The following is a 12,662-nucleotide window of genomic DNA, read 5'->3' as shown; positions in this document are numbered from 1 at the left end:
GAGCAACCAGGAAACAAAACCCACTTGCGCGAGTGGAAAAATCCTCTATCCCCCGTACAGATGTAAACAGATGGCGACTAGTCCACTTGCTGTTCCGCCTTGCCCTGGCGAGCCAGGGTGCGGGCACCTCGATGCCCCCAGGAAGGCAATTTCACAACGTTTGTGCGGTAATCCACCAACCCTCGCCACCTCCACAGTGCGGGATTACAGGTCACGTGCATCGCCACCACCGCCTTGTGCATTTACGTTCGTTTGCAAATCGCTTGCAAAAGATGCGATAATGGCAAAGTTCGTGACCAGGGAGGCCTTGTTCATGTAAAGCCACCGACGGAGCAGTCGGCCATGATAGCTCTGCTGTACTCATGACTCCTAACAAGGATGCAACCGGTACAGTTATGTCACGGTAATGCTGATGCTATCGAAAGCAAGGGATGGTCACAAATGTTGTCTCTTTGGAGTCGATGGCTGTGTGGATTATACACGCAGAACGGTGATGTCACGTATGTATGTATGTATGTTCGCGCCATACGTAGGTTGTGCGGGGGAAGGATAACAAACTAATCACAAAAAGCAGTTGTAAAGAAATTCGTTTTCAGGCAAGGCGTGATTGCAGTTCTGATCTTAAGGTCACATAGGCCCACTTTTCTGCTGTCTCCATAAATCACCTTTGTCGTGTATTATTACTCATTTATTCCAACCTGCATGCACTTTTCTGTCCGATGAGTTTCTCATCATTCACAGAAAGTTGTTGAATTGGCTTAGCCGAGCGTGGTGGATGCACACCAGTGGCACAGCGTAGGTGGCATGGGTCCTGGTGCTATGAATGAAATGAGCCCCCTGTCCAATACCCCCCCCATCCCCAGTCATGACCCATGACCTGGGTTCCACCAGCTCACGGGACCCGGTGCAGTTGCACCCCCTGGACACCGATAGCTACGCCCGGTACGTCCATATGGGGGGTGTGCGGGCCCCGGGGAAAATCCCACTGTGTGGGCCCACCTCGCCCCTCGATGCCGTCAAACTAAATGGGAAGTGTTGCATCTGACACCATAAAGTTGAAGCGTGCCCCCCCCCCCCCCCAGAGCCCGGGGAATTCTCCCAGATTCACCATACCCCAGGGACGGCTCTAGCTACGCCACTCATAAGCGGTTTGCTGACGTAGCGATCGCCTGGCCAATGACCTCGCCGCACCACGGTCCCACAAACGTAGCGGTTGTGGGGCAGCCCCCTTGGCACCTGCCCCACCCCGTGGGCAGGGTGGCCCCGGTGGCGGCAGCGTCGGCAGGGCAGCACGCCAGCGAGGGCTGCCCCTTGCTCGAGGTGCGGTGTTACCCTAAGTGCCAGCTTAGAGCCTTGGGTGGGTGCCATCGCCGCGGTTCGGTCAAACCCAAAATTACCATCCGTGCTCTTGCCGGAGTGCCAAAACCAAAATGATTAAATGAGGTGCTTGAGAAATTACAGGCCCGCCGCGCACGCCGCGGCAGATTTCAACACCTGTGCCCTTGCGGCAGGACACGTCGCGAGCAGGGACGATGGCAGATGGTCAAGAATAAGGAGGAAACAAACGCACACGCAGAGTATGTATGTATGTATGTTGAACTTCTTTCGCACCGTACGTACCCAACCGCGCTAATCGGAGGTGTGCGGGAAGGACAACAAATATCCCAATGCTGAAAAATTGACCCTTGCAAATTTCTCAATTGGGATTACACGTAGCAATACTACCACCTGCTGTGAAAACTTTTGCAGGACCCTCCTGAACAAGTCTCTTGAGACTCAAGCGAGGCTCTTCCTGATTAAAGAAGTCGAAAGAGAACATTTTATAAGATTGATGGAACGGCAGTCGCTAACACGTCCGAGAGGGACGTCCATCGGGAAGAGATGGGAGCGAAGGAATCAGCGCGTGTGCGTGCAGGTGTTGGGTAGATTATTACATCGCAGGATCATGACAGACGGCAGTGGATTGGGGAGGCCTTTAACCAGCAGGGGACTGACCGTGGATGATGGTGCCGTTGACTACGATGCTCTCATGGGTAAACGTGTCCCAGGCTGGCTTGGCTGACGCTACCCGCCTGCGAGCCTTCCCCGCCCCCTCCCCCAGCTCTCCGCGCCGTGTCCTTGCGGGCGCCCGCCGTGCTCTCTCTGCCAGCCGTTCTCCTGCGCAATGTTTTGCGACCGCTATGTCGTCAAGCGCCGATGATTTCCATCGGTGCGCTAATTGGGAAAGCGCCGATAAACGCGCGCATGTGAAGTTGGGCTTTTTTTGTTTCTTTGTTTGTTTAAGAGCGAATGTTGCAGAATGAGGGGTGCAGTGCCCGCAGCGGTTAGCGCGCTGCGCTGACCGGCGCGGTGAAGTATGGTCAAACAACCCCCATGACGGACACGGCGTGGGGAGGCATCATCCGAGCTGTGCATTGTGACAAAGTGCTGTAAGTTATGCATGTTGTTGTTATTATTCATCCATGTGGTGGAATATTTTAGGTTTTACCATCATAGGTTTCATCATTAACTCTTCCCAATATTTATCAAGGGGCCTCCTGCATTCCCGCGGTGTGTGCCAGTTGATCACGATTCTGCTGCCTGTGTGCACAGACGACGCCGTAAATCACAGACGACCACGCCGCCGTTCTATTAATGCGTTACGCGGCAATGGGCCAGTGGGGCCCTTTGATGTGGCCTTGGCCATTTGCAGCGGTTCTCCCCAAAAAACTGCGGCAAATCATCCGGCAGTTGCGCATCAGGTTCCCACTCCACGCCGCCGTGAACGTTCACACCGCGGAGATCACAGGTTCAGGCTCGTTAATGCATAAATCGAATGACAAAAGGCGCATTCATTGTTGTAAACAATAATAGGATCGGCCGAAAGGTTACTGCTAAACATGAAGAGAGAGAGAAAAAAAAGAGGGGGCAGGAGGAGGATTCATTCCAGTACATGACATCAGTGAGTGACCTGTAATGAGTATAATGTAGAGCGTGATTAGTAGTCTGGTGCCGGGATTACACTCGGCTGCATTTGTTTCGACTTGCTCGAGACGTGAGATGTGCCGACGCTCTGCACCGCAGGGACGCCGTGCAGCCCCAGCGTGCGCATTGCAGAACTCTAGAGACAAAGTGAAACGCTGCGTCGCCGTTTCGCCGCTCAATTCCGTCCTTGTTCTATGCTCCTTAATTCGAACTTCGCTTATTATTGCAGATCAAGGGTTTTTTTTTTACACCCAGGTCTCTATTTAAAAAAAAAAAATCAAAGGAAGAATTATTCTCTGGGGTCACGTTTTAGTTAAGCCAGTCGCACCGAGATTTTGTCGAGCATACTTCACCACCCTGGTCAGTGCGTGTTGGTTGAAGGGAGAATGCTCTGTCTCGCCCCTCGCTGGGCAACCGACTGGTCTAGGTGCCCCTACCCAGTCGAGTTTGTCGGGTCTTCAAGGCTCTCAAGCTCTTAATTACCTTCATCCCGTCAGGGACAATGACCGGCTGAAGAAGTTTATTCTCAACGGTGGTCTCAATAATTCTAATAACAATTTTTTTTTACAGACCCTTTGTCGATCCACAGCTGGACGAAAGCCTCCTCATGCCGTGTCAGTCACAGTATTTGTTTGACCATACTTCGCCGTGCAGAACGGCGTGGGTCGGGTAAAGGGGTGGGCTCTGTACCAGTTTCAGACATCGATCAGCAACGATGTTAGCACGTGGCCAGGAATCGAATACGGGTCACCGGGTTCATAGTGTAACATGTGAACTACTGCAGCCATTGTTATCCCCCCCCCCCCCCACAGTGGGCTATAATTTAGTGATAAATAAAGGACGTAAACTTGGTATAGCAACGAGGGTTTTGTTCAATACTGCAATGCACGGGGACCTGCTTTCTGAAGATGTCACAATAGACAGATGTAAACGTTATTTTACAAAGGGGTCAATGAATCAATACTATTGATTATTAATCTTACGATGCATGCATCGTATCGTGTGTGCAATAACCGATGCTTGTTGATTGGCTTATGTTCGTATGTAACCGGTTCACGTCACCCATGCAGCCACTAGAGAAGCTGCTATTCACCACCATGTTAGAAAAAGATACAGTGAGGAAAAAAAGTATTTGATCCCCTGCTGATTTTGTACGTTTGCCCACTGACAAAGAAATGATCAGTCTATAATTTTAATGGTAGGTTTATTTGAACAGTGAAAGACAGAATAACAACAACAAAATCCAGAAAAACGCATGTCAAAAATGTTATAAATTGATTTGCAATTTAATGAGGGAAATAAGTATTTGACCCCTCTGCAAAACATGATTTAGTACTTGGCGGCAAAAACCCTTGTTGGCAATCACAGAGGTCAGACGTTTCTTGTAGTTGGCCACCAAGTTTGCACACATCTCAGGAGGGATTTTGTCCCACTCATCTTTGCAGATCTTCTCCAAGTCATTAAGGTTTCAAGGCTGACGTTTGCCAACTCGAACCTTCAGCTCCCTCCACAGATTTTCTATGGGATTAAGGTCTGGAGACTGGCTAGGCCACTCCAGGACCTTAATGTGCTTCTTCTTGAGCCACTCCTTTGTTGCCTTGGCCGTGTGTTTTGGGTCATTGTCATGCTGGAATACCCATCCACGACACATTTTCAATGCCCTGGCTGAGGGAAGGAGGTTCTCACCCAAGATTTGACGGTACATGGCCCCGTCCATCGTCCCTTTGATGCGGTGAAGTTGTCCTGTCCCCTTAGCAGAAAAACACCACCAAAGCATAATGTTTCCACCTCCATGTTTGAAGGTGGGGATGCTGTTCTTGGGGTCATAGGCAGCATTCCTCCTCCTCCAAACACGGCGAGTTGAGTTGATGCCAAAGAGCTCCATTTTGGTCTCATCTGACCACAACACTTTCACACAGTTGTCCTCTGAATCATTCAGATGTTCATTGGCAAACTTCAGACGGGCATGTATATGTGCTTTCTTAAGCAGGAGACCTTGCGGGCGTTGCAGGATTGCAGTCCTTCACGGCGTAGTGTGTTACCAATTGTTTTCTTGGTGACTATGATTTCAGCTGCCTTTCGATTATTGACAAGATCCTCCCATGTAGTTCTGGGCTGATCCATCACCGTTCTCACGATCATTGCAACTCCACGAGGTGAGATCTTGCATAGAGCCCCAGACTGAGGGAGATTGACAGTTCTTTTGTGTTTATTACATTTGCGAATAATCGCACCAACTGTTGTCACCTTCTCACCAAGCTGCTTGGCAATGGTCTTGTAGTCCATTCCAGCCTTGTATAGGTCTACAATCTTTTCCCTGACATCCTTGGAGAGCTCTTTGGTGTGGGCCATGGTGGAGAGTTTGGAATCTGATTGATTGATTGCTTCTGTGGACAGGTGCTTTTTATACAGGTAACAAGCTGAGATTAGGAGCACTCCCTTTAAGAGTGTGCTCCTAATCTCAGCTCGTTACCTGTATAAAAGACACCTGGGAGCCAGACATCTTTCTGATTGAGGGTAGGTCAAATACTTATTTCCCTCATTAATATGCAAATCAATTTATAACATTTTTGACATGCGTTTTTGTTTTTTTTTGTTATTCTGTCTCTCACTGTTCAAATAAACCTCCCATTAAAATTATACTGATAATTTCTTTGTCAGTGGGCAAACGTACAAAATAAGCAGGGGATCAAATACTTTTTTCCTTTACTGTAGATATATAGATATAAAAAAAATCCAAGTTGAGGCCCTGAATTGTGAAAATGTATCGAATCGCGATTCGTACGAATCGTTAAATCCGCGTGGTTTAATGTATATTCCACAGCAGAGCTGGTCCGAAATGTGGAATCATAAATGACCATTTTAATTCAGCATTGAAAAAAAACCACCCCACACACTCACATACGCACACACACACACTCACGTACACACACTCACGTACACACACACACGTACCCACACACACACAAGACAAAAAACTAACACTTCCACGCGCCGTGGTTAAAAACGGAGCATGTGTTCCCAACGCGGGAGCCTGCCGTGGTGCTTTGTCAGCTCACAGAGGATCACAGTGTTGATTAATAATAACGCGCAGCAATATTGATTTAAAATTGCTGGGGGCACTTTGCCATTGATCTGCGCAGACACAGGAGGGATAAAGTGAGCTGGGTTTTTTTCCCCTTCGAAATAATTAAATTAAATGGGGAGCCTGGGTGGGGGAGTTGGGGTGGGGGGGTTGGTGGGGGGCAGTGGAGTTAGGATGAGGGACCCACACAGCCGGGCGGGTGATATGTAAAAGGGCCCCGCGCTTGCTTCTGAAGGCAAGCCCAGACAAGCTCGGAGCACTGTGGGGGCCAGCGCTGCGCCGCAGCCGACAGCGTGAAGACCAGAGGACCGGGGCCGTGCCGGCAGGGCGCAGGTGTTGTTTTCCGGAGCGCGCGGACCGCCGCGCCGCCCCCCCCCCCCTACGCTGGGTGCAGAGCAACGCCCGCGAGCGCAAGAGGCGTGAGGCCGATTGGGACCGAGCGCCCGAGAAATACGAGCAGGGGGTTTGAACTTGAAGAGTGGGCGTGGAGCGACGAACGAGTTCGTCTGTTAATGTTGATTGTTAAACTTCGCCCGCGCGGGCGCTGAGCGGCATGAAAACGTTTGATCGTTTGTGACAAGATGGCAAAAAATGAGACGGGCCAACGTAAACGAGACGGACAAGACGTTACAGACGTTGCAGATGATTATCATGAGACCCAGACGGTTCAGCACGAAGCAGGCTGCACAAACGATAGACGGTACGAAAGAATGACGGTAGAAGTGAAATTAAAAAAAACGATTATCTGTTCTCGAATTGAATCGTGCAACGGGTTTTCGACTATGTGCTTAATCGCACAGGGGAAGAGAGAGCGAACCACTGCGTCATCTAACGGAAAGGTTTTTTTTTTCACGGAGCAATCGCTGGATGGCCGGCACCAGCAGCGGAGTCGGCGTTTGCGTGCGAGCGAGTGCCGTGGGCTTGCGGGATCGGGGGTAGGTTACTTAAATTCATACCGTCGATGGCTTCCACCTGCAGCAGTGTGTCAGAATACAAGACAGTCAAACCACTTTCATTTTTGACGGCCCTGTAGGTGAGAGAGAGAAAAAAAAGGTTAAAAAATATATTTTTCATACTTTGATAACTGGCAAAAAGGTATTCCATGATATAGCTGCTCACCACCAAGCTTTACGTGCTCTGATACGTGCATTGTCTTTGTACTGTTCGCCTTTTGGCATTCTCTGATCTGACACTGGCGAGACAAGGCCACAAAGAAGGCTGTCTCTGGTGTAGGCCAATTAGTTTCAAAGACAATGCCCATATATTATCAGAGTATGTTTGTTTGCATGTTAATGCACACTTGAATCCTTGCAAAAGGTATCCAATTGGTGTTTGAACATCTTAACACCTGTTTTATTGCCAGACAGGTTAAAGCCTATCCTTATTATTCACACAAGAAAATCGTCTAACATCTCAGTGCATTTCTACGTGTACTGTGAAAACGATCTCTCAATGGCGGAGTGGTGGCAGAGCGGATCGCGCGCCTCACTTCCAACTTGGACACGCGAGTTAGACTCGCAGGCCATGGCGATTCACACCAGTGGCGAGTGGTGACGATATCTTAACCACTCCTGGGTTCTACAGCCACAAACCTTCTCCAACCCGTAGCGACCGGTGCGGTGAAGTACGATCAAGCAAAACTCCACTTTTGACCGCCGACACACTGTGGGGAGGGCGCCCTTTATCCAGCAGCGGTTTTACAAAGGGATGTGTATGGCAATACGCTACAACACAACTGCCTAATTTGTTTACAGAATTATCTTCGTTGTCATGTTTGAAGAATTGGTAATAAAATAGGTCCCAGGTAGCTTCGTTCTGAATGCCAGGCCTCAATTTGAGCCGTCACGCTGCATTTCAAGGGTTGCGTAATCTGCTAATGATCAACGGGACCTCGACATGACATAATATGCCTAGGTTTATTAATAAAACAACAGGCAATGGCCTCACAAATCAATGCCCTTTTTGCAGATAGAGAGGGCAGCATTAAACGGATTCACCCTCTTTATACGAATGGCTGTGATAGTGATGATGCTGATTATATATTATGATAAATAACACAAAACATCATCACAGTGATTTATTCAGATGGGATACATGTAAGTGATATAATGTTGTGATTATTGATCATTAATGGTGACAATGATGATGATGCCCATTGTAATGATAGTGACAACATATATGACAGCAATGTCCACTGTGATGTTGATGATGGTGGTGGTGATGATGATGATAATGACCATGCCCATCATAACGATAAGTCACCGTAATGCCGCCACTGGCCAATGATGACAACAATGACGATGGTGATGATTCATGCTTTTGACAGTAAGAACGGTGGAAAGTACCAATGTGATAACGAAGAAAGCCACGTCCGCCGTGATGACAATAACGACAACATTATGGCAATGATTGAAGCGACGATGATGAAAACGACGACCACCACCACCACAACAGCCGCCGAACACACTTGGATCGTGTGCGGCAAACGCGGCGAGCGCTCTGTGCGTCGTATGTATTCTCGCGATTGCCCACGAAGTCACCGCGACACTTGGGCAACACCGATCGTCCGCCGAAACTTCACACAGGAGTGCCCCGCTCGCTTCTCCGTCTCACGCAGGAGCGGAGCGGCATAACCGCCGCTCCGCTCCTGCGCCCTCGAGAACACCCATGGCCCACAGAGTGGCTCGGTGGGACCCAACGCTATAATTTGCGCTCGATTTGGAATGAAAACGACGCAATAGACCAACAAATCGCGTCTCCATTGCGAGCAGCCGCACGAATGCGTCAGCTTCGGTGCTTTGGCTCAGATTAGTTCCGTCACAAAAGGTGTAATACGTAGGTAAACAAAGTTAATTAAAGGCTCAAATGGAATATAATAAAATATTTTGACACAGGGCGATAATTAAAGTCCATCACAATGCATTAATAGCTTTGCAGTAATTAATGGCCGTGGTGCCTAAGACTCAGTATTTTCGAGACTGCCCGGGCACGTACTCACGAGTTAAAAATCGGATGGTTCCAAAAACTGTATTAACCTGCTGAGTGAAGGCTTCAAAAGGAGGCGATTACACGATGCTTTACAGTGCCGACCGGCTTAGCGAACAAAAAGTACGTGCAGGACTTGAGCAAAGAAAAAATACTACTACTACTACAAAAAAAAATGTTATCCATTAATGAAATTCTAAATATACTTTAAACGCGAGCCGTTTCAGATGTTCGTGTTTTAACTTTTTTTTTATAGACGGACACACCAGGATTGAGCATCGTCACCAATATCACTACAAAAACGTCGTCGTCGTCAGCAGCAGCAGCCATTTTGATTTCACCGCTGGATAACGGCCCCAAAGCAAATGTTAACCCCCCACGCGTCGTTCCCACCGCTCTGCCCTGGTCAACACTGTTCCTCTTCACCGTCACCTGTGGACATACCCCTACCTATCCCCGGCTTGATTGCAGGTCCTCACTAACTTCCATCGTCAAATGCTCGGCACCTCTGCTCACGACCTACCCGTCGAATCGGCGAACAGCAACAACTCAATGGCAAGGGTAGTAGTAGTAGTAACAATAACATTTAAAACAATATGCAAGGGGCCACTATCTCAGACAAAAAAATAATAATCCTCAGCACCTTTGAGAGTGAGGCAAAAAAAAATCTATGAGGGATAACAAAAAAAATATGAGCGATGCCTGTTTGGCAGAAGCCCCCTAATTTTGTGTCCCGTTTCAAATTCCGATCTAATGGGCGACCTGACAGCCCTCATTAGCTCAGTCACAGCGCCCGCGGCACAGACGCGGGGCTCGCTCGCTGCGCCACCGCGCCACCGCGCCAGGGCCATTGCCAAGCACTTAATGCCAAATTACATTTTCTAAGCCGTGGAATTTGAGCTGCTACTGTATCCTGAAGTGCTCTTTGTACAGACAATGCGCCGGCAAGCACAGTGCACGCCTTGCCCAGCAAAGCCATATCGGGGCAAAGAAGGGCCGGCCGCGGGTCCTGGCGATCGCGACGCACGTGGCATCTTTGTTGTAATTTATTAAAAACAAATGAGTGCGTGCGTGCGCGCGTATGAGTCGGCGGGGGGAGCGGTGGTGCAGTGGTTAGCACGACAAACCCAGCGAGTCGGCGTTCAATTTCCCACTCGCCGGTGACGATTATCTGGACCAGTCCTGAGCCTCCCCTAGGTCGACTAGGTCTTAAGTGAGTTCTTGGTGTGGTGTGTAAACATGGGAACCGGGGAGACGTAGATGGCCCGGTGTGGTGCGGGCGACACGACCCCCTTATATGCTGTGTCAGCCCGAGCAGGTGCTCTCCAATAGCACTTGCCGCGACAGTCTACGTAGGCTATACGGGGATCTTTGTTTGCATGAGAAGAAGATAAAAGGCTTCCACATTTAGTTTTGCAGGCCGTTAAGGCAAGTGCCGTTGGCCAGCACCTATTAAGGCTGGGACGGTGCACGGTGGGGTGGTGTGGCCAGCACCGTGCTAAGCAGTAGCCTTCGTATCGTCAGCGCTGAAATATTTCTATTTGTAGTTAGTTAGTAACAATAAAGTTACCTTTGTCAATATGTTGGAAAGTGCACGCGAAACAATGTCATCAGCATCAGCCATGATCTAGCCACTGCCTGATGAAGGCCATCGTCAACCCTCATGCACAAGCGATGCAATATTTCATCGAGCACCTGAATCTCATCGCTCTACGGCCTCGGTGGACGTACTTTCGGGCAACCCCGCTCTTGGCTGCCACTCCGTCTTTAGGGCATCACGGTGGCGATATGTTCACTACCTCGCCTTGTATGCAGGTCGTGGGTTCGATCCCAACCCTGATGCCTGTATATGTGGAGTTTGCATGTCTCTCTCCCCATGGTCGCGTGGATTTTTCTCCCGGGTTCTCCGGTTTTCCCCTCCACATTCAGAAACATGTGTCTGGCATATTTGGCTGCTATAAATTTCCAAAACATAAGCCGCTTCGTTGAGCTATCACTTATGACCAAGTCACTTCTGAAAAAGAGCTATATAGCTCAGTGGGCCTTACCTGATAAAATATATTTTTTTAATCATTTAATCTTGACCAGCGGCCATCATCATCTCCCAGGACATGTGTCCTGACCCAAGCCCGCTTACATGTCTTACTTGAAGAAATAATTACTTTAAATAACTCGGCTTGGTGTCACAAAATTTTTAGAGAATCCTTTGGTCATTTCCACACACATTTCAGGACAAACCCAATCGATGAGAACCCCCATTCCTACGACCGAATTTACAATTGTCCTTTCATGTCAAATAAGCGATGCTTATATTTGAAAACGAATAGGATGGATACAAATGTACATGTCCTTCCCAACATATATCCTAATTATTAACGGGATAAAAATGTATGCGTCTCTTACATTTTGCTGAATAAACGCATTTCGGATGAAGTGGATGCGTTTTGAGGCAGAATAAAGCTTACACGTGACAGATTCTGTCTTATCGAAGACAGTTATAATATAATCAGGAAGTTACCGTAAAAACAATGCGTAAATCACAGCGCGTGACGCCAGTGGTGGCCATCAAAGAGAAACAAACCCATTTTGGAAAACCATAAATTACGGAACTCGTGCAATTTAATTTGAATAAGCTGAGTTATTCCACACGACTGTACTTCTCAATGGAAACCCAGCGCGCTAATGTGTTTCTCTACAGGCATGAGGCGTCCACATCATTTTGCTTCAAAACGCAATAAAACTTCCACGCACGGAGACGGAAAAAAAACCACACACACAACACTTGCACGCTGTCAAAATATCTTCAAAAAAAATTCCAGATGTGTGCCCTGACCACATACACCGAGGTATGCTGCTACCATGCAATTTTGGTTGAAACGTGCAAGCATTTAAAAAAAACAGATCGAGAGACAGACAAGACAGAGCGAGGGAGGAGGCCCTTCTTGCGTGCCTGCCTCGATGATAATGCTATGGTCAGAAAAGGGATTACGAGACAGCACACAAGACTTTGACCCCCTCTGTTCCAAGTAAGGGAGAACAAGCCCTGTGTGACTCACAGGGGGGCCACGCGGGGCGATAGACCACCAGCAGCTCAAGCTTGCTTGACAACGAAGCACCACCTTGCGAGGCTGAAAAAACGCGACCGCACGGGCCCGGCGAGCCAGCGGCCAACGTGGGGGGTATCGAGTTGGCGACCGCGTCGCCCACAACCACCGCTCACCAGCTCCTGCTCAGGCGTGACGACGACGAGGACGAATTTTCTTGAGAACCCGACCGGGAGGACGGGGACGAGAAGCCTGCCCTGTGTCCCCACGTGGCCGTCCGCCAACCAGAGTCTTGTCCGCCGAATGCCAGGACATCGCGAGCAGCCCGTGTCTGGTAATGGCGAGGATGCGTGACAAATGGAAAGACGGGGCTGTTCAACGTACAGATTTTGTTTCCGGTGCTCTATTTAAGAGAGATATGTCTCGTTTTTTTTCTGTTTTAAAGATGTGTACTCACGAAAAATAAGATGGCTTAAAAAAATTATCACTTGTTGAAAGATCCATCTTGCACGGGAGCATTGATTGGTATTTAAATATGAATTATGATTAAACTACGTGATCAGCAGGCATGTAATGGTGCATCG

General features: G+C 48.7%; 1 long non-coding RNA gene across 1 annotated transcript; it reads right to left on the bottom strand.

Moving 5' to 3' along the window:
* Positions 1 to 5,806: 5,806 nt before the first annotated feature.
* Positions 5,807 to 12,662, bottom strand: LOC142924159 (uncharacterized). Its single transcript, XR_012941322.1, has 2 exons — positions 12,255 to 12,662; positions 5,807 to 7,076 (listed from the first exon to the last, which is right to left on the bottom strand). It is a non-coding gene; the product is annotated as an uncharacterized LOC142924159 (long non-coding RNA).

Source organism: Petromyzon marinus, chromosome 9, assembly GCF_048934315.1.
Source record: "Petromyzon marinus isolate PM22_M1 ecotype Great Lakes invasive population chromosome 9, UKy_Petmar_22M1.pri1.0, whole genome shotgun sequence".
Taxonomy (NCBI): domain Eukaryota; kingdom Metazoa; phylum Chordata; class Hyperoartia; order Petromyzontiformes; family Petromyzontidae; genus Petromyzon; species Petromyzon marinus.
Note: the sequence above shows the minus strand (reverse complement) of the source record. Positions and strands in the feature narration are given on the sequence as shown.